At 39.1% G+C, this 23,379-nt stretch overlaps 1 long non-coding RNA gene across 2 annotated transcripts in view; it reads right to left on the reverse strand.

The window, feature by feature from the left end:
• Nucleotides 1-359: 359 nt before the first annotated feature.
• The window catches only part of LOC136305160 (uncharacterized), a 31,833-nt gene continuing 8,813 nt past the window's right edge, over nucleotides 360-23,379 (reverse strand). Inside the window, exons 2-3 of one of the 2 annotated variants that reach the window (XR_010725086.1) lie at nucleotides 7,340-7,447; nucleotides 360-574 (exon numbers count right to left, since the gene is read on the reverse strand). This is a non-coding gene — a long non-coding RNA (uncharacterized lncRNA). Of the gene's footprint in view, nucleotides 575-4,984; nucleotides 6,305-7,339; nucleotides 7,448-23,379 lie in introns of those variants that run through there. The other variant, XR_010725085.1, reaches the window with a different exon arrangement.

The following is a 23,379-nucleotide window of genomic DNA, read 5'->3' on the forward strand; positions in this document are numbered from 1 at the left end:
GCCCAAAAATACCTAGATTCCACTCAAATCTTCCCTAACACGTTACCAAGCCCTACAAGATCAGATGCTACTTAGATGTGAACGTTCCAGGGTGTTGCTCATTGCTCAAATTGTGACTGAACTTCAATCACAATTGAATGGGAGTGTTTTCAAGCCTCAATTTCCTCACTCGTATTTCCATAGAGAAATTTAATTTCTGCTGGAATCTACTACATTTTTTCCAAAGGCAGATAGAATACTGGTTCCAACCAACTTGGAGCTGCAGTAAAGAAAAACACTGGAAATACTTTAAGCAACTGCAGATGGCCATCAGGACTTGTGTACAAATACTCCTGGATCATTCAAGGAAGTATATTAATTCAAGACCACTGGAAAAAGGTACCAGTTAAAATGTCTGCCATCTCTCCTTGCAGTCACCAGGTGTATGTTTGGTGGCTGCGTGCTTCACTTCAGCACAAGGAAGACTTGGCATTTTTAATTTACAAGCTGCAGGTAAACTTTGAAGATGTTACTGGTTGTTGGCAGTATTGGCTGTTCAATTTGCTCTCTTCATACCCGCTTCTTTCTTCTCCACCTTGCCCCACACAGGAAAAAAAAAAACCTACGTAAGTGCTCTTCAGAGAGGAGAGACTAAATCACAAACACTTCAGGGCAGGAAGCTTCAACAGTTGAAGCTCTTATTTGCAAGTTCTGTAAATGCTATTTCATACAACTCGATATATTTGCCACCCCACCTTTTCCACAGGCAAACACTGTATCCATCCCTCCACCCCTGAAGCCCACCAGGGGCACTCCGGTATCTCTGCCACCATCTTGAGGAGCAACAGACTCTGAAACATTATTTTTAAGGAAATTGACAATTATACACACAGCATACGCTGTTTGCCTCTGCAAGTCACAGCCAACATTTCTATTCTTTCCTCCAACAATAAATTTAAAGTGTGTACTACATTTATATAAGAAGAATATATAACCCAAGAGCGCCGGCTGCAGCCCCACAAAGCCACCAAAAGTTTATTTTGTCTCGCAAAAGAAGGCAAGCACCTTTCAGAGGCATCACCATTTCCTTCTCTCCTGGATACAGATCCCTTCAGTCAGATTTGGCACACTCGCTTGCATTAAGAGGACAAGATGGAGCAATTCTGTCAGTGCAGCAGATTAAAAAAACCTGCCACCAAGAGGCTTTATTCCAAAGGCAATTCTCCTCTGATTCACAAAAGGTCTGCCTACCATACAGCCAAGCAGAGGCTCCCAGATGGTGCTGGCAAAGCAATCTCCACTTTCTCCCAACAGCACAGCAGCATGTTGATGTCTAGAAAAAATATTTCCAGTCCTGATCCCTTTGCTGTCAGTTCTGTAACATGCACTGCCCTGATTAAATAAATAAAAGCCTATCAACCACCAGCAGTTTCAAGACTTACATGAAGCTCTCCTACTCTTAGGGAAAAACCCCATGAAGTCAGCATTTAAAACCAAGAGAAAGTGCTTGGAATTATATCTCTTTCTTAATGACAGTCTCACTATTCCCTAAAGTTTGGGGAAGTTCTTTAAAGCCGCAACATTTTTGGCCAGGTGATCAATAGTTTGCTTCAGTACGAGACAGGACTAACACTGGACAGGTACCTCTAAAGTCACCAGAAACCAGCAGATTGCAGTTGGCTTCTCTCACAGACACACCTCTAAGCGATCTTGGCTCCCAGTTCCAGTCTCCTCCACCCTGGCATCCACACATGAACAAATGGACTAAGCAGCATTGCTCAAATCCTGCTGCACTTGCTTAACCTCCATAAGATTTCCCAGGAGAACTTTACTTTGTGGCACTTCTGCTCTCCTTCAATCCTGCAGCTCTTCTGCAAGTTTCTGCTCAAGACTTAGCACAGACTACTCAAGAAATCAGAACACAGGAACTCAGAAATATTTCAACAATTAAGCTTTCTTCTGGAGTAGAACCAACCATGTAAATCATACAACTAGAATATTTCCCTGATTTTTATTTTAAGCTTTTAAAAAAATCCACACTAATTAAAGGACCTTAATACATTGATAAAGTATTTACCAGGCCAATGAATAAAAAGGTTGAAGTTTCTCTCAAAGAAAAAAAACAAAAACAAACAACCAAAAAAACACAACCAAACAAGTCTAGGTGGGAGATAACAGGCACAGCACCCTGTGTCACATTTTTCTGTCTTGAAGAAAAAATAATGGGGATGTTTGGACAAGTATTTATCAGAACAAAGCCTACAGTGGCCCCTGAGGATAAAGTCAAATTTTTTCAATGCCAGCTAGTCAGTAGCTCATCGTGACTGTTAAAAAACTGAACTCAAGGACACTGGCAAAAGCAAGATTTGAGAACTGTAGATATACTATCAAATTTCTACCATGTGAAACCTATTTTGATGGCCACAACAAGCAAGACACATTCCCTAATGCACACATTTGTCATACTCAGGTTTGTTACACCGAGTGATTTAAAGTGACCCTGCAGAAAAACTGGTTTGCAAAGACAGCAGACAAGAAAAACTTAGAGGCCACAAAGAGTAGAAGAGGAAAAACTGAACCACCACTTGCTAATGATAGTTCAGTTCATGCACTTGTGTATGCAGACCCAGCCAAGCCAACAGAAGGTGAATGAAAAATCTGAAAGCACAATTGAGCAAACCTTCAAAAAATATCTATCACTTAAGAGGCCAATTTCATATGCACATGATGCTGAAAATTTAGAAGAATCAAAATAATTGAATACTGAAGCAGGAGAATAAGAGTCCATACCATTGACACACGATCATTTTTTCCTCTTAAAACAATGGGAGAAATGTCTTGTATTAAAACAATTGCTTTCTTTAGGACTTCTAAATTGCACTAAATATTAACCTTCCTAAAACTGCACAATGGCAAACCCAAATTAAAAAAAAAAAAAAACTTGGGACAAGAAGAAACAGTGATATATATGAACACAGTTCAACAGATCTCCATAGACACTCTTACATTTCAGAATTGAGTTCATATTGACTATCATACACATTAATTTGAAATCCCAGCTTTAGTCTTTCATACAAGTTCTACTTCTCAGTATTTTTTAATGAGGAACTAAGATCTTAATAAAGCCATTCATTTCATTGTATCCGAAAGTCCTTTGCCTGCTGTACATTTTCTCTGCAGCTGTAGGCATGCATGAGTATGCCTAGCATGTGCATCTGCGTATTTCTATTTACACTAGGAGTGCTTAAATATTCATCTGCAGTTATGTATTTATGTACACAGCTAAAACCACACAGCTATGTTAGATCTGATGTATTTTAATGGGGGTCAAATCTTCAATCCATGCTGGGATTTTCTGCTATTTAAGAGAAACAGGCTGTGGAGCATTTGATCTTTTTCTCCAAGAGCAAGATAAAATGTCCCAGATGTGCCCAATTCTCAAATGCATTGTTTGTATCTCTTGTAAGAACAAGTCTCCAGGCACCTGAGCAAAGATAACCCACGTTACATGGATACCTCACAGACTGGCAGCAAAGTGCTGTCATCTTACCAACCAATATTAAAAGCAGGCTACTGCATGAGGCTGCCAGAGAGGCTTAGGCAGTGCTGTTACAGCTCACATTTCGCACTTGGTTTGCTACAAGAAGCAACAAAAAATAGTATTTTTAGCTCACCAATAACAATAGGAAAAGAGCAAGTGCTTTCCATAAAGAAAGATTCTCACCTGACACCAGGAGCCCCCTGGAATCTTGGATACAATCAAGCTCTATGAAATACACTGCTGATATACCTTGCAGATAAGACAGAATTTTACACCAATCTCAGTTTCCCATCTTAATATATTCTCTTTGCTGTGACAGGTAATTATGCAGAGCAGGACAGCCCTCTGAATCGCTGTCTTGTAAAACAAACATCGCTTTAATTAACATAACCAGTACAACAAAACATTTTCTAAATTTGCACTCAAGAGAAAAGATTCCCTTCACTAAGACAGCAGCTTGAGGGCATTGAGAGGATTTTTTGGACTTGGGGGACAGGGACAGAGCAACATTACTTGTTTGTTTTCAGTTTTGTGCAGCTCCTCATCTGATTCACCGGCTATTGAGAACTGACAGAAATGCCACCTATCTTATCTAAACAGTTCTTATCTGACCTTTTTTGGCTTCTCTTGAGACAGACAGCAGGACTCTGGTACTGCTAAAGGAAAAAGTACTGCCTGGTATCTCTAAAAACACAGATTTTCAGAAAGAAAAGAACAGTCGAATGCATCAAACAAGAACACTTTATTCCTTCAATAATGCTTACGTATTTTCACTATTTCAAAGTCTCCAAATAAAGCTTAGAAATTAAACACGTTAATGCTACATTCAAATATTTCTCTCTTCTAACCTAAGCCAGGAAAAAAAAGAAAACCAAATCAGGAAAAGAAATCCTTATTTTTACTACAAAAAGTCTCAGTTTTCCACATGAGAAGCCACATTCTCAACAAATCGATGCCAGAAGAGTCAACATTATTGAAGAGGGTTAAAGTGAGCTGTCAAATTACCTTCCATCCTCTGAGGATGTGCACTACACTACCAGCATGTTTCCAGCTCTCACATTCAGAGTAGGAGAGCCAGGACTAAAACATCTGCTGGGCCTAACAAGGTCCATGTCACATCTCTGTGATAACACATTGCTCATGTCTATCACATAACACAGGCAGAACATATTCTCCTGGTTTTAGCCCCTTAGATTCCTCGGTCTAAGCAAGAAATTGGCAGCCTGCCAGGCTTCCTATGGACCATTCTGGGGTGGGACCACCAGGTAAATCTCCCCGAGTCAGGTCATGATATCCTAAAGAGAGACACTGCCCTACTTCCCCATGGATAAATGGGATGATGAGCAGTGCAGCAGGAGCAGGAAGCTCTGCTAAGTTTCCACCACTGCCATGCATTTTCTCTTCACTAAACATCGATTTACTTGCAGGAAGAAAGGCTCCCCTAATAGAACCTGTTCTTTTTATTGCAACCAAGAGGGAAATGGCGAAAAAATAGCTTGAAACTATACCAGTTTCAAGCTATTATTAACTAGCAGGCATACACTGACAGTAGGAGAGATGCGGTGGCAAGAGGACTTTCAATAGCCAAAGAGCCCTTTCATCATCTGACCAGCTTCATCTATTGTATTCAAATAAATGTTAAAATACAGAGAAATCACACATATCTAGAGCCTTTACAAGGAGTATCCAGTTGCAGATTTCTTTCTGCACATGACTAAATTTAATGCATCCTTGCCGTATACAAAAAAAAAAAAAAAAAAGCCTTGTGAAATGAGAGGTGCTAACATTTTCTAACAAATGCGATGACATTACAGAACAGGATCCTTTTTGTTACTCATGAAAACAACATGCACTTGGTGCAATTGATTTCACACATAAACGGCAACAGTTTCAAAGCCCAATATTGCTTTTTTTGGCCAGTTAGTAGAAACCCATTTCTAAAGCTGATAGCAACTCTGACAATTAATTACAAGCTCAAGATCAAGCATGTCAAATCCTTGTGAAATCCCTAGACATCAATCAGAATGACTCCTGAGGGCCTCCATAGAGTTCAGAGCAAGTATTCCCTCTTTTTGCAGATCATCTTTCAGTGCCTCTGAGCTGCACAGATTATCAGCAGGAATATTTTATGGAATAAGATCAAGGTAAATAGGACCAGGAGGTGTACAGTTTCCTGAGTTTAGGTACAACAGACTTGCCACAGGTAAATAACTGCTCACTTAGGCACTTATACATATTACAGCCTGGTGAGGGGTGGGGAAACACTCACAAAGGAGACTAAAACACACTGCAGGGCAAACTGCAATTCCACCAATCCACACCTGCAAAACTCATTTACCACAACCGTGCTCAGCACTCCATAAAGACTCCTAATGAATTTATGCAGCACCAGTACAAGTTGACAAATACATGAAAAACATTTTAAAAAAAATAACTATAATGTCATGATGTTCCTCATGCTGATCTGAGTCATGGTAAGAGCTGAAGGGCATTTCCTTGTGAGCTGAGAGGCCCACAGAAATAACCCAGCCATGATTGTCCCCAAGGACAACAAATGGGGCAGACCCCACACTTCCAACAGGCTGAGCTAATCAACAGATCTGCACATCTACTGCAGAATCTGCATAAGAAATCGATTGAAACCATGTGTTGTTATGGATTCATTTTGCCAAAAAATTAACTGTGACGGGTTGGCACGGTAATGACTTGAACTTTTCCACAATACCATGAAGTACTGATGCTTCTGGAACAACAAAGTAGATTCTGATGTACCATTTAGCCTTCCTAGAAAGAAACCACGCCAACAAGATAAGGTAATCTTGAAATTGCCATCTTCAAGCTTCCTAAAACTGGAGAGAAGGTTTGAAATCTATTCGGACTCTGATTAAACTCAGCAATCAACACGGTAAAAAATATATTAAATAGAGCTTTTAAATAGACAAACTGCAACAGTATTTACTTATTTTCTTCTATTTCTCCTCCCTGGAATCAAGTACTCAGGAAAACTTCTTACTTCTACAACAGCATATTGACTTTTTGACACTATGATCATTAAAGTCAACGTGGAAAATACATGCCCAAATAGAAAATCTAGATGCTGAAAGGAATATCAACCAAGTCAAATCCAACTTTTAAAAACAGAATCCTCAAGAAATGAGTCACCCACCCCCAAAACAAATGCAGCAGGAGAGGCAACTTATTCATCTCACAGAGATCATTCTCCTATCTCTCCATGCTCTGCTCCAAAGTGTGTTCAAATCAAAGGTTCTCATTTTTTTTCCTCTTCCCCTCAAATGTATTTAATTAGGTTTTTTTTTTCTTTGAAGTCAAGGAAAAGAGGCCTATTTATTTCAAGGAATATTTAGCCTGGCTTTTTCCTTCCAGTGTTCTACCTCACGGCATCTTCAACCCCATTGTTCCATAGGGACAGGGAGGCATCCAAATAAAGATTAATAAAAAGGCAATTACTGTGGTATTATTAATTGAAGGAACAGGATCACTTTTTCCAGTGTCAATGAACTTCAATACACTAATAAAATTAACAAATATCAAAGTGGTTTGGGTCTGAAATAGAAACATTTCCATTAAATCTGAGTAGCTTTTCCAAATACTGGGCAAATAGTTTGATACACTTTGAAATACTAAAATATCTCCAGTGCTCCAAGATGAAGCTGAGCAAATTTCACTGTATGAAATGAGAGTAGACATTGTTTGCACCTTCTAAGCATGCATTATATTTTCATCTTGGTGCTTAAAACAAGGCCACTGCAAGGAGAATTTCCACTATCCCAGCTGTCAGTAACTGGTTTTGTGACTTACCTGCTGGGGAATTACTCACTTCCCATTGCAAATCTGAAATCACTGTTCATTTGGACAGACTGCTCCTGACTGCACCCTGATGATGTGTCCTCAGTCCAGCTCATGGCACTGGCAAGATAAATGTGTAGAATGAGATTAGGGGCAAAATACTAACAAATTTTGCTTAGATCAATGAGATGCACTCACACCCTGTCAGTACTACCTGACATCTTCCTGACAATATTATGAGGCAATTAATGTCTGTATGTCTTGGCTGATGGAGGTGAATTATGGTAAGTTCTAGGAGGCAACTGTCTAAAGCAGGGGAAGCTGATTAATTACCCAGCAATAATTCATTATTGAGACATTTAGGTTGACTTGTGCACCACAAAGTCAGAGAGAGCAGGAAACAATCAAACCTATGAATACTATTCAGACTAAACTCTTTGCAGCTATAGCCATAGAGGCACATATACATAGAAAATAACACCATCTCAGAGAAATAAGGTGCTTGGAAGCAAATCCTCAAACCAAGTGGGCAGTCTCCATCCCATACAACGGATGTATCAGCACATGCAGCAGGAGCGCCTGTGCTGGAATTCTCACTATTTCTCAGGTCTGCCTGTTTCCTGTATCAAACAATGATCACACACCCAGGGGCACAAATGAGGAGCCAGTCTGCAAAGCCTTGGGCTTTGATCTCACACTGCTACACTGAAGCAAATGGACAGGAAAATAGAAGAAGCCTGTAAACACCTCTGCTGATAAAGATCTGTATGTTAATACCATTAACATTGACTACATCTAATTTAAAGCTGATATCTGCCTGCATATCACATCCAAGTCTCTTTTCAGGTGTACAAAAAATGTGTCTATTTCACAGCATTTCTTCCTTTACTTCTCCACCTGGATCATACAGAAAATACATTTCTTGGCCACCAGCAAATCATTACCCCTCATGGGGACTGTTCCCTAAAGAGTTTAAGTACCAGAACAATGGACTACTGCACAGCACCAAATTTCAATTGTGACTTAACTATTCCACAAAGGGGATTTACTGTAGTGACACCTCTCAGGAATACACCATTATTTTAAATTTCACTGATATTTTCCACTAACAAAACAGCACTTCTACTTTAGCAGTGATTCGAAGATGGAAACTTTCCATAAAGCCTTTTCTTTCCTCTGGGTGTCAGAGTTGTCCTCAAAGTCCTTCTGTGTTAAAAATTAATTGTCTGGTTTGGTCTAACACACCCAATGTATTAGTTAAGGAGTACATGCACAGTAATATTTCAGAAAGATTACAACCCTCCTCCCCAGAATCTTGGATGGCAATTTTGGGTTACTCTGAACCTCTCTCCAGCTTTGGCTTCTGAACTTTTCATTAGTTTTCCTCTTTTTGTAACCTGCTGTCCAAATACCAGAACAACCACTTGACCATTTCCATAAACAAAACATCCTCTGCAAAAGTCTTCAGTCAGAATCTTATTATTAAAGCAAGTTTTTCCAAACAGTTTCTGCTGCAGAGTCAAAGGGCCCTCTGCTCAGAATCCTTTTCCTTAAAAGGATGGGGATATGGATGATTTCTGTGCCTTGTAAAGGTCCAGTGCCATTCACCTCTGGATACCAAACTGTTCTTACATCTGACTGGGGATGTAGTCACGGAAGATGAGAGGATTTCTCTCTAGCAATGATATCCTGCCCCTTGGCAGATATCAGGCAGTTCAAATCAAATTTCAGGTTTAGCTCACAACACTCAGGATGCTGACAGATGATGGAAGCACTGTCACAGCAGCTCTAGCTTGACTTTCCGCCTACACTACTGCACATTTTAAATCACTTCCAAACAGGATCACTAGAAATGGGCAGCGATCCTTAAATCATCCATGAAAACACAATGGCATCCAACAGGTGTTTGCTTGAGTTATCCCCCTAAGGGAAGGCAGTACTTAAACAGGCATATAGAGGAAAAAAGGAATAATTCTGTTCCTAAGAGCTGCCTCCTTCCCCTGTCTCCTCATTTCACATCAACATCTAAGAGGTCAACATTCAAGAGCTTTTCTTACAGTCTCTTCTTGAACTCCTCGGACTTGTTCTCATCTCAGTATATCCAGGTAACTCCATTTAGAGTTAGTATATCCAGGTAACTCCATTTAGAGTTACTGGAGATTTGTTCATCACGTTTATTATCTTCCAAGCTACTAGGCAAACCAAGTGGGTTATCCTGTCTTAAAAATTCCAGGTCTGCCTGACCAATATATGATAGACATTCAATTTAGGAAATACTGCCAAAAAGAAGACATTTCCCTGATCTTCTGAGTATAGTGGACACCACATAAAAGTACTAGAGCAGAGCCATGAAAACCAGAGCAAGGGGAACAATGCCTGGCCCAGAATTGTCTCTCTCACACAGAAAAAAAAGTCAGAACAATTAGGAGGAAGTCCAAGATTATTTAGATGATAACCATGTGTCCACCAAAACACTGCACTGGGGAAATGGATGGAGTCTAGAGAATTAGAGCAGCTGCCAACATGAGACTTAAGTTTGTAAACACACTTTTCATTGTAACTCTCCACAAAAAACCTTGGGACCTTTCACTACTCTCCCCAGAGGTTTTGGCCTTGTTATTAGTTTGCTTGGTGCCAGTTTGAGTGCCACTGAACCCACCTTATAATTTATCTTCAGAATATTTAATTAGATGAATTTTGTGCTCTATTAACATGCTTGGGTTTAACTTTTTGCCTTATTTAACATTATAAAGTAGATAAAGGATAGGGCCTATAATTGTTTACATCGCATTAGGCACAATTTCTGCATTCTGTGAATGCTTCCTCATTAGTTTTTCTCTGCTTGCTTAATTTATCCACTCCAAAAGACTGAATTCATTAACTACAATTACCATGGTTATTGTCTTTGGAATATTTTTATGTACTTATAATTAACGTATTTTAAACACACAGTCAAAGGTCATACATTTGAAATCATGTGTAGCCTTCCGTACTGATATCAAGATTTAGTTCAAGAATATGATTGATAATTTAAATATTTTCCTTTCTCAAGTCATGGAGCATAATAGAATAATTATCAAAAAAAAATACTGCCATATCATCCTATCATCATGCCTATTCTATTATTCCTGTGGATTATTTGAGTAATCCATAATAATAAAAGTTCTAACGAACAATAATTAAGAGAAAAGATACAGGATAGTTCCTCCCAGTTTTGATACCATGAGCCCTGTAAGGTTAACTCCGAAGGCCTCCAACGGGCGTTCAGAATAATTCATTTTGTGTATGATATTCCTTATTTATAGCCAAAGCAGGGAATATACTTCAGCTTCTAAACATTTACAATCTCTAATCCATTTTTTTTTCAACATGAGTAATTTACATATCCAAGTCCAAACTAAATGAAAACTACGTTTTGATTTACTAAAATCTCATTATTCTTCTAATTGCAATAGGCACGAGATTGTACAGTAGCAAATCCCTCCAATTTCCACTAACTTCACTGAATACCACACCTTAACTTTATACAGGATAAAGATATTTAAGGAATTCTATATTGTTTGACAGTTCTAAGATACAGTTTTGCTTTTGCAAACTGTATTCCAACTGCTGTTTTCAACATCACCTCATGCTACACAAAAATCACAATGCAACCTTTTCATTTCCACTGGATACATGCAATATTATTATTAGTTACTAAAATTAATTGTGGGACACTGTCATGATCTTTAGAAAGGTTAAAAAATCCTTCGTTGCCCTTTAACTGAAGTCGTTTCAAGTGCAAAAATGCCAGAATCAAAGCACAGCAATAGAGAAAAGGAGAGGAAACAGAACTAATCTTATTAAGGAATGAAAAATAGATCCTTTACCATAATGAGAATGGTTCCTACAAATGGTGTTTATTGTGTGCTTAACAAAATAAATATTAATAGAACTTAGCAAAGTAATGCCTTAGATCCAAGCTTATAGCATCATATCCTTTCAATAGTTATGCTTGTTGGTTTTGTCCTTTTCTTCATTCCTGTCATTGATTATCCTTTGACCTAGTCCTCCCTCCACCTCTGACCATCATTCATCACACATGGTCTTATACTGCAAATCATCTACCCAAAAGAGAAACCAGTGCATTCTTCAGCCAGTGATCAAATTCCAAGTACTCAATGAAACAAGTCTAAAATACAAAAGATTTTTCAGTTCATTTTATAACTTGCCTGCTGTCATTACCCCAGCATCCCAGAATTAACATTTTTCATTCCCACTTCTAGATTATTTATTTCCTAATGCCTTCCATTGCTCTCTTAAGACATGTTTTAGATCTGGTTATCCCACAGTTATTCCAAGTATTTTAGCTAGGGACGACATTGAGACTGAGGTTTACCTAAGTCATTAACTGAAAGCCAGGAGAAAAAAACAAAACCAAACAAAATAAAGACCAAAACCAAAAACCAAAAAACCCAACCAACCAAACAAAAAAACCCCCAAAATCAAGACAGCTTTTTTCTGTAACCAACAGCAAAGAAAGAAAAGCGTGTTTGCTTTCCTCACTCCCATCTTTACAGTCTCTCTGGTCTTAGCATCAAAATCAAGTTGTTCCTTTTGCTCTTCCCTTGCTATTTCTTCCCCCACCAAAAATCAAAACCTGATGTCATCTAGATCAACTTCGCAATGAGAACCACAGTGCTGGGAGAATGGCTACCTGAGCACAGAAACACAGAGCTCAAAGCCTTAAACCTGGGCTAATCCTTCAGGAGAACGGGTCCATTCTCTCGGAAAAATGGCAACCTGAACTGCATTAAAAAATGCAGGTTTTTGATCCCTCTTCAAGTGCACAGCACACAATATTTTGCTCTGCACATAGCTGTTTAAGCAGTCCATCATCAAGGCTTTCTAGCCTTTACTAGAAAGTGTCATTAACACGGGGGTTGGGACATTAAATGTCAGCTTTTATCATTAACTCATTTTAAAGGCATGTTCTCTTTCCATTTAAATCTGCACTGCACCTTCAGTTTGATTTTGGCAAGCAAGACAGAGTCACAAGACAAGAAAGATCAACCCAAAACTTCCAAAAGTGAATGTGACCTCTGAAGATTGCATCCTGTTTTACCAGCTGCTTCATCAACATCTGTGCACCTTGGAGTAGCCTGAGACATAGCAAAGGACACACTTACTGCTAATTTTGATTCTTTTATAGTAAAAATTCTTTAAGAGATTTCAGGGAAGAAAAGAGCAAGTACCAAACAGTCTATAAAGGTTTCACTGGTATTATGATACAGCACATTAATAGCTTTAATGTGAAGAAAAAAAAATTACATGTGGGCTAATAAAAAGCCTTCTTTTAATTCCCTCTGTAACACCTCCCCACGACTTGACCATCTGTACATTGATATATGAGTAAAAACACTCGAATGTGTGGTGCCAAGGGACTTGTAGATTCACAGAAGCTGACTACAACAGCACCACGTTGAGAACACCCCCTGCACAACCTTCAGCTCTGCACAAGAAGCCAAAATTAGCACTTCCCCCCTCAGCTGCTTCAGAGTCGTGCTGACTTCACCAGCCAAAGAGTAATTTCATAAAACATCTGTCTGACCTAAAACAAAACTTGCAAAGAAACAAGGATAGGTTGAAGGTAAGGCAACTTGGGAAGATCTTTCCTCTGTAAAGATGCTACTGCACATCCACTCAGCTCAAAATACACCAACTCTTTAAGCATTTTTCTTTCACTCCTCAGTATTTTACTTGAATAAGCTACATATACTCTTATGAAAATGGTGCAAAGATTATAGATGTGTACAGGATATATATACAACATTGTTTCTAGTACAAAATTCATAGCTTCAGATTTTTTCTAAATTCAAATTCATGGCTTAGAAATTTGCTTTGTAGGGAAACCGTATCACATTCTTCTAGAAATCAAATTTCCTTGGGAAATAAAAGGAGAAAGAACTTGAAAAACTATTTAAGAATATCTTAAGTTGCTCTAAATCAGGAACTATAGTAATTTTTTTGGTCTTGACTCACAGCAAAATGATTTTAACTAGGAAAACAGTCTCTGCAAACTTGAACTGAGCGTTTCACCAATGCAAGTAATGAGAGATGGTTGCTGTGAAGTGAATATTTCACCTCGGGATGTGTTTTGCAATCCAGCAAACCATAAGCTGTCAGGAGCATCTCATCTCAGTGACTTCCCTGACTAGTCCTCACAGGATTTCTGACTCAGTCAGAATATGGTAAGGAGTATGGCCAAGCAGAGAAACCTCTTGATAACGTTTGTTTTTAAAGGAGGGGCAGAGTGGCATTTTTACATCTTTGCACAATAGTCCTATTTTTGCTGGGCCCAAGTTACCCTACATTGCACAGAATTTCTGATGTTAGGGTTGAAATTAGAACGGCAAATCCTAAACACCAAGGATGCAGTGTGTCCTTAAAGAGAAACATCAAAAGCTAGTACACTTTGTGCCAAGTTAAAGGTTTTGAGTACAAAGATGTAACAACAGAAAAGTTCATGCATGCTTATATGAAAAAATATGAAGTGTATCTGCAACCTAGGGCTTGGAAATTATTCATTAAAATAAGAAGGCCCAAGCCCTTAGATACTGTTTTGACTTTCTTCTTATTTTGATCTTAATGTGAAACAATTTACAACATCAAAATGTTGTTATATTTCAGAAGTTTTGTTTTAATTGTAATGCCGAATTATATAATAATTATAATTTGCTTTTCAAATCATCTTTGAGAAGAAAGGAATAATAAAATTATCCTAGTAAAACCACTAGGGGATTATTGTTGCACTGGAATATCAAAGAACTTCGGATGCATTGAAGATTTATTGTCGCACAAAACATCGAAGTGTTAATGATCTTAATCTGAAACTGGGTGTTCTTCCTTTGATTAGGCACTATACATCAGTATGACAGTCTTAATACTTTCTGGTTAGACTGATAAATGCAACAGATTTTGTTACGTTACTCAGTATGCCTGCAAGTTAATATAGAAATAAAACTATTTCCTTATAAATTTTAGATTATGCAGAGGTAAGCACAGTACAGCTGTTGCCTTATTTTGCAGTGCACACTGTATTATGAAATGGATTAAGCAACTTCCCACCCCCCAAACAGGAAAAATTATGGGCGTTTTTCCTCTGAGCTGATGTTCCTCCTAACAAATGCTTCAGTTCAAACTGATCAAGGCATTTAACATTTGAATGAGCTTACTAATTTAAGCAACAGTACTATGCTTACAGCCAGGAGCATACACACCTCACCTAACTGACTGAGCAAGGGGGACCTGCAAGTCCACAATTATTCTGGAATTTTCACTCTGTGGCTTACGAGTACCTCCATCTCATGTTTATTAGCAAGACTCAAACACAGCAAGAACAATCACATATTTCCTAAGATAATGAGCCCTTGCTAATTCTTCATTTATCCTTACTAAGAAAACCTAAGAAACCAAGCTTTATATTGCAAATGGATAACAGAAAAGAGCAAAAATTTTTCCTAAGAGTCATATGGGAATAAAATAACTACATCCATTTCAAATTATTTCATGCATACCAAACCTTGCAAAGCAGGCATGCAAACATTCATGCCTAGGCACAAAGTATTTCTGCTGAGAAATGCAATCTTTCACTTGCACATCGCTGTAAGTTAATATAAATCTTTCAAAAGATTCCTCAGTATTTTTCATTTTTCAAACCCGAATTTAAATAACATCCATCAAGAATTCACATAAGCAGAACAAGCACAGCAACAACAAATGAAAAAACGACTCTCTGAAGCAGACAGTTTAATGCCCAGCACGCAAGACAACACAAACAAAACTAAAAGCAATGGCTCAAAATAGGCACTGTTTTTTCTCTTTTCATCAAAAGCTGATTATAACCCCTCTAAGAAACCAGCATGATCTCCACAGGCTTCACTGTCCTATATGAGGAAGATACAGTGGCATTTATTTGTTGGATTCACACAGTGGGTGTGTGACCCGCTCGAGCAGGGTGTGGAGGGCAGAGCTGGGCACACATACAGCTCCTGCCCAAGGTGCACAACAAACAAACACTGCTGCTGTTGCAGGACCACCTTCCCTACATAATTTTTCCTACAGGTGATCTCATGCCGTGCAATTTGTAACAAGAAACTGAGAGAATCCAGGAATCAGGTGGCTCCAGAGAATGCTCGCTGATTTACAAGGTTAATTTCCCACAGCGGCATCCAGACAGGTTAGTGAACTATGAAGCATTTTCCTTTCAGTAATGGAATGGAATAACATGCTGACAGAACAGACTGAAAATACTTAATTTCTCCCTCTTACATAAGAATATTTAATGTGACTTCTAAATGACCCAGCTGAGAGAGGCATTCTTTCCTTAGATAAAATACATGACAGAGAAGAAAAAAAATATCTTTTGAAACAACTCTCCCTAAATTATATGGGCTTTGCAGGATATTCCATGACCAGAATGAAATCTAAGTAAACAAAGGAGGATGCCAAATTTCAGATTCCTAAGGTTCATGAAGTTGAATTCTACAGCTCATGATGACCACAGTGGTTTCAGAGAGAGGATGACAACGTTTGATGTTGGCCAAGAGTCCACAGGAGATGATGATGCTACTGAGTGATGAACAACACACACCTCTGAGTTTCCCTGTCATTCTGAACAGAATTCCTGACTGTACAATCATGCAGCAGAAAGACAGCCAGGAACCAAAGAAAATTCCCAAACAACCCCACAGAGAAGCCCCCCACCAGCTCTGCACTGCTTTCATCAAGAGGTATCAGACCACAGCTTTTTTAATGACATGCTCTTCACAACAGTACTCCATTCATGAAATTTCATGTGAATAGCTGCACTGAACATGCTGGAATTACAGAAGAAATTTCCAGCTGCAGTAGAAAATTAGACATTTGATGGAACTGAGCAACTGAAAGTGTTTGTTATAAATATCTACAAGTATTTTTATAAGAGTCCAGCATCACTCTATCCTGCATCTAAGCAAACAAATATTTAGCATAACCTGCTCAACTCTGCAGCATAACACTAATGACAAGATTTCTTTTAAAGGTAATTTGTATTATTATCACTCTGATAATAACACATTACTGTCATTAACTGCAACTCATGAAAAATAAAAATACACTGCTTAACATGAATATTGCTTTCTGTTGGTTTAAAGGAGGAGGCTGACTGTCATTCTGCTCCAAGAGAAGCATACAAGGCTTGGCATGAAAACCCCTTTGGTTTATATTTTCGAGAAATCACCATTTCCCCCTGGCCTTGGTCAGAACTTCTTTTAGATTCCCTAAATGCCACCAAAAGCAGGAGACATTGGCTCTACAGTTGGCCTGTTCAGGAAGGTATGAGGGATTTTCCAGATAACACATTCAAATAGTCTCTGGTGAGTACACTAGGATTTATGACAACAATTAATACAAACTGAATCAAAAAGGAAGATAAAATGTTTTAAGTTTAGATATTATTGCAAATTCTGGTTTTTAAGATCAGAATTTTTCCAAGAATGCTCAGTCATTCTCCTGCAGCAACAGTCTTTTGAGCTGTCAGTGTGAATTGTCCACGGTTCATCCTGAAATTAAAGAAAATCCCTGGCAGCAAAAGTGAAGAGTCAGCCAAAACCTATCCATTTCACTCACTGCCAACTTGCTCTCAATCTCTCCATTACTCTCTGGAAGCTCCTCTACCAACTTTCCTTTCTTTTCCTATGTTAAGGGACAGAGGGATGGCTCTTCATACTTTTGGAGCATCTTCAGAGAAAATTTTAATAGAAGTACCCGTGTTTTATTATTTCCTCAATCTCATATTACATAAAACTATCTAAAACAGCCTCTCCTTTGGAATAAATTTGATGCCACCACTGATATGCCCATTGCACTTTACTACTATCTGAATAGGACCGAATGTTAAGTGATCTTGTTTTATTGTTCTAATATAATACCGAGAAGAAAGAAAAGTCAGTTAAAAAGCTTATTGCTGAAAAATGAATTTCTTATGAATTCTCTCTAAGTGAATAGAGAGACAGATTGCAGCTTCCTTATGAAGGAGGTTACTGGGGAACTGGCTTCTCTAATTCACACTCTCAAATAAATCCATTCTGACAAATGCTTTAAAACACATGTGAAAACCTTCTTTTAGTGTTAAAAGAAATAAAAAATACATTAGGAGAAAGGAAATTTCCCTACATGAAGACTCCACACAGTACTTCAAGAGACACTTCAAGTGCAGCCATATGCCTATGAAAACTGGATTTACACAATCTCCTGTCACTAGAATTCGTTTATTGACAGCACAAAGTACCCAGTAACTGCAGGGTCATCTTGCACTAGCATGCAGCTTCCCTCCCGCCTACAGAAAAGGTGTTTGTTTGCTGCTATTTCAGGAGTCCTGTTCACCCTGACCTACAGCGCCCTGTTTTTTATGGTAGATACAAAGCATACTGGAAGATGGAGGAAATCGAGTCCCCTCTACCAACAAGTAGACTAAAACCAAGCTTAACTCTGCCAGCTTTTCTGTTGGTAATTACACCAGGTTACAAAATTGCTGTTACAAAAAACATGATCAAACTTCAAGGAACCACACCAAAGACCTGAGGGATTCTAAAGTAAAGTTAAACAAATGTTTTCAGCCCACTACACAGACACTCATTTCTAATACAGTAAAAATACAGGACTGATGTGAATATTTTAAGAAATCATGGACTAAGCCAGCCTGAACTCTAATACAGGTAGAATCACCATTTTTTTCAGGACAATAAAGCTTGGAACTTGCATACACAACAAAATCCTTCTCCGCACGATTTACTGGCAGAAATCATCCACAAAGTTGGCCAAAAGAAAATTTTGAACCCTTTCACCTTACATATGCAGTACAAAACATTACCTGCTGCACTACAGAGAAGCAAGTCTTTTAAGAGAGTCACCTGTACCATGCAAAGTCACAGTAAAATATGACACATTTTTTCCAACTCAGTATTTATGCAGAGGGCAGAGTGTACAGGGAAGGGGAGAAAAGAATCATTATTTAATTGCAAAGCATTGCTAGAAGAAAAGCAGGTTAAGGCAGCAAAAAAGCCAAATGCCAGTAACTTTAGCTGAACAATAGTAACTAGAGACAATTGCCACAACAATTCCACATGGCTAGAATTAAGATTTGTGACAGCTCAGAGCTAAAGGAGGCACAACTTATGACTAGTTTCTTGCTATGATCAGAACAACTGCAAAAACAGAACCAGAGACACAGATTCTTGTAATGAAGACACTGAGAAACTACACTGATAATAAATCAGAGTTCCTCCCTGCAGTTATCAAATGGGATATCACTTCAGAAGCCTGATAACCTACACAACACAGTCTGGCTGCCAGGCTCACAAGAGATGATGCGAGCTTTGGGCTAGAAAATAAATATCCATTACCATGACCTTTCTACTGCACGTTACTAAGACTTGCTCCTATCTGGAATCCAAATATCTTGCAGATAAGTAACTTGCACTTTCATTGTAAGGTCCACAACTACCTGGAAAACCATTTACTGCATCTCTAGCGTAAATGTTATCTTTCTCACAACTGAAAGTTAATTACAAATTATGGATTCAGCCCAGAATGATTCACATTTCCCCTGGGGGTTAAGGAACAGAACCAGATCATTGCACACAATGACAGCCATAATGCAAAATAAATCTGTAAGTCTCTTAAACAATTGTTGCTTAAAACTCTTTAAATGAGTCTGTTCTGTGGCTCAGAAATTAAGAGGAAAATGACAAATGCAATCACTTGCAGTGCATCCGAGCCCTGAATGACCTCATGACACAAGTCAAGCCTGTCTAGGCCCAACACCATCTTCCGAGAACATTTCATTAAAGCTGAAAGAACACTTATTTCTACCTACAAGAACCCTAAAGAAATCATTTCAGGAAAAAAGCTGTCATTAGTACCAGAACATGTCTCAAATACCTGCTATGTCATTTAGAAACTGCATTGCACCATGACAGCAACTTATTTCTAGAACACTCTTTTTGACAGATACAATGCTATTGCACTAAAAATAACGTGGGTCAAACAATGAGGAAAGGAGGATATTCTAACACAGACATGGCTTACTGCATTTGTACAATGTTTCAGCAACATCTAGAAAGAAAAAAAACCTTGTTTTAAGGCCTGACTGCAAGTTAAAAGTTTTGCATTCTGGTTGGGTCACAGGGTACGAGTAACTCACCCACCATCACAGGCCTGGTGACAGAAGGGCTTTCCTGGTGGCAGAAGGGCTTCCCTGGCGCAGCTGATCCTCCAGAGCCTCCTGAGGCCTCCCCCTGCCCTCAGGCACGAGGCTGCTCTGCCCAGGGCCGTGCCCAGCACTGCACACTGACCCCAAACACACCAGGAGCCCACTGGGGCCACAGCAACCGCCTGGCGCCCCCAACACTCCATGGACAGCAGCCCATTATGACCACAGCAACAGCCTGGCACCCAAACATTCCCACCACTGCTGTCTCCTGGGAAACAGATGCAGAACCCAGGAATATGATTACCCCTATTAGCAGTACCACGACACAGGCTACCATTGCTACCAGTGATAAAAATTCAACCAAAATCCCATCCATTTCATTCTGCTGCCAACCCTCTCTGATTTAGCTAAGAGAATCATCTACATTTCCTCCAAAGATCTGATCTACTTCATAAACCATTTATTTCCAATTTCAATCCAAACAACTTGCATATAAATATTTTACCATTTCCCTAAATAATATCCACATTTACCTGGAAACCATTTACTGCATCTCTACTATAAATATTACGTTATTCAACTTCATTACAAATTTATCTCAAATTTAGAGTCCAATTTAGGTCAAAGTTTTCAGCCTTCCTAAAGTACAGTTCCATTTTTAACCTGCATTTCCATCTTCTATCAATACATAGTAAAAGCAAGTACACAATGCATTCAGTTCCCCTTAATTTTTTAAGCCAAAACTAAAAATAAGAACAAACCCAAACTTCAACCTGGTCACTGTCACAGATATGCTCTCAGACATACTTTCTCCATTTTTGGACCATTACCTCACTCTTCCTGATACTCTTCATATTGTTTTCAAAATCTTTGCACAGTGATTTGACCATTTAACTGAGACTTCAGCAGCACAGGAACCAGCTTTAGGCAACCCCTGGACAAAGAAGTTAATACTCATAAGCCTATTAAACCCGCCCATTTTTCCTAGAGTTCAAAAGCTCAGACTGTGGGGGGTTCTGCAACAAACGCAACCTGCACGCCCAGAACCTGACGGGCACGTTCAGTTCGAGTCGCCTGTGAGGACACCCACGGCCCTTTCTCCTTCATGAGGGAAGCACCGCACTAGAGGAGTAGAGGAGCGCCCCTCTCCATGACGCCCTTCCCGCCAGCGAACACCGCACGCCCTCATGCGACATCACACGGCTCGCCCCACCAGTCAGCACCCAGAAACACGGAAGCAGAGGATTGCTTTCTTCCAAAGTGATTTCTCATTTCCCGGGCTAGGAGACACACTTGTGCTGCTGTGGTAGCTTCTCTGCTTCTGCAGAGCACAGACAGCACACGCGGCTGCCGCGCCAAGCCACAAGAAAGAGCCGGCAAGAGCACTAGATCTGACGAAAAAGAGATTTCTCGCTTCCCGGGCTAGGAGATGCACTTGCGCTGCTGCAGGAGCTTCTCTGGTTGCGATATAAAGGAGAAAAGAACCTACACAGAAAAATGCAGTGTTTGATTTCATAATGTATGTCCTGAAGTCTCCACTGTGATCCAATCCCAAAACATTCCTGCAGTGTCAAGTCAACAGCTGGAGAGCAATTGTTTGGGTTTTGGGTTTTTTTATTAGATTTAAGAGGGAAAATTTAAGGGAGATGCTCGATAAGCTTCTAAGACTCCAAACCACCCAAAGAAGGTAATAAGAACACGGCAAAAAACTGTCTGTTTTTCACTAAACAGGATTAAACTACTATGGGAGACTTTTTTAGGCAAGTCACTATTAGGCAGAGCGGCAGTACCATAAATTAACAGCCCTGTTGTTCAATTCACTTTTGGAAGAAATTCCAGTTCTGAGCTAATTGAGTCAGTTGGAAGTCATCAAAAACTGTGGATTGCTGCAGAGGAGAAGAGTTTTTCCTACCCCTTACCTAGTACCAAGGAAAGTAAGGTCTCCCCAACAAGATATTCAGAGATTACTGCTGTGAAATGAGTCTTCTTTGCAAGGAAGGAAGCTGCTGTTAGAGCTCCTAGGGTCATTCTAAAAACCTCAGACAAAAAACTCACAGTCAATTCTAAAGAAGCCACCAGTAGAAATACCAAACTCATTTGAAGCATCATGCAGTGCCTGGGTAAGTAGGAAAGAAAAATGGAGAAAGAGTAAATTATTACCCGTTGAAAACTAGACCAAGCAAGATGCACAAGTTGACCACACCTAAAAAAGGCACTGCTTCTAAATGGGGACAGATCTTAAAACAATAATCCTGAGTTTATGCACCTGAGAATTCCAAGATTTGAAGAACCGACTAAAGAAAACCAAACAAACAGCAATAACAACAAAAAGAAACAAGGATTAAAAACTTGCCTGTCAATAGAAATACCTGTTTTATAGGAGTTTTTAGTTTTGGTTTCAAAGATTTGACTTACTCCCAAATGAAGAGTCCACAGCAGCCTTCATCCAGAAAGAATCTCCAGGACTAGCCTTGCAAACATTTAACCAGAAGCAGGCTTCTGAAAGCCCAGCTACAGTAGCTCAAAACAGCAGCTAATTCACTCTAACCATTACCTTTTCCATCTTCCTGTACACAGATACAACATAAAGGCACAGCCTAAAGCCTTTTACTGCATCTTCCCCTTGCCAAAAGTTTCGGCTGCCCCAGCTTAGGACAAATTGAGAAAGAGACAAGAGAAAGCAGCTAAATCCTAAGGAAAGTGCACAGCCCTTCCCTGCTCTTAAACTCAGGCTCTTGATTGGCTTTAGCTGTAGACAAAGTCAAAATATGCCTTAAGTGCCTTAAGCAAAGAAGAGACTCTATTGGTTGACAGAAAAGCCCTCAAGTCCAGTTCAAAGTTCAGTAGCATTGCCTTTTAGAAAGTTAACTAATTCCTAGACATAATATAAACATAACAGAGCATTGCTAACATTGCTAGACACAATAGGTAGGCTGTAGGCCTAGGCCTCCTGTAAGAAATAACCCCATTGTCACACAACTGTCTTACACCAGGATAGGTGCAAAAAGACAGGAATTCACTTTCCTATTTATCTTCCAGATTATGTCTGTCCTGATTAACTGTTAGAAACATATAGAAAGAGGTGCAAGTACAAAACCTAGAATATTAGATGTATTTATACAGACTTCCACTGTCATTTCCAGAAACACCTTCTCTCAAGAACTTCACTCTCTTTTCCAATTTCTAGAATAAAAGAGACAGTATTCCTAGGACACTAATTAATTTTCAGCTGAATCTGATTAGTGCAGCTGCTGGACTGCAGAGCCTTGTCTTGCACAAGTTACAACTGAAAGCACAAAATACTGGATGGGAGAATAAAATGCCTCCTTTGGTTTTTCCTCCATTCAAAGGTATGGATGTGTCACCCAGAACACTTTGCCACTAGCTCACCTCTACTAACGTCTTGATACAGATCTACAACAATTTCTGCAGGCCAATGATACGTGAGCTAATTTATAAATAATGAATCAAATTAAAATACATTCAGGTAATAAACGTGCACATTTACATAGAAAACATTTGCTGAAAAACACTAAACACTAGCAACAAAATTGTATTTTCTCATTTTTTGACAGTATCTGGATCAAAGAAAATACACACCATGACTAAGCTCTTGAGTTTGAAGGCTAAAATGGATTTGACAGTAAGGGCCCATGACACCTGGCACTTGTTTAGTCTTGAAATCTCTAACCAGATGCAATCTCTGTTGGCTAACTTCTTCACTATTAGAAATTAGCAGAACTCCTGCACTGCCACAGTGACTGCAACATGTTCATGGTTTGTTGGGACCTAAAATCTCTCCACTTTTTTTTTCCTTCTC

Source organism: Chamaea fasciata, unplaced genomic scaffold, assembly GCF_029207755.1.
Source record: "Chamaea fasciata isolate MVZ Bird 193981 ecotype frontalis unplaced genomic scaffold, bChaFas1.0.hap1 SCAF_297, whole genome shotgun sequence".
NCBI lineage: Eukaryota > Metazoa > Chordata > Aves > Passeriformes > Sylviidae > Chamaea > Chamaea fasciata.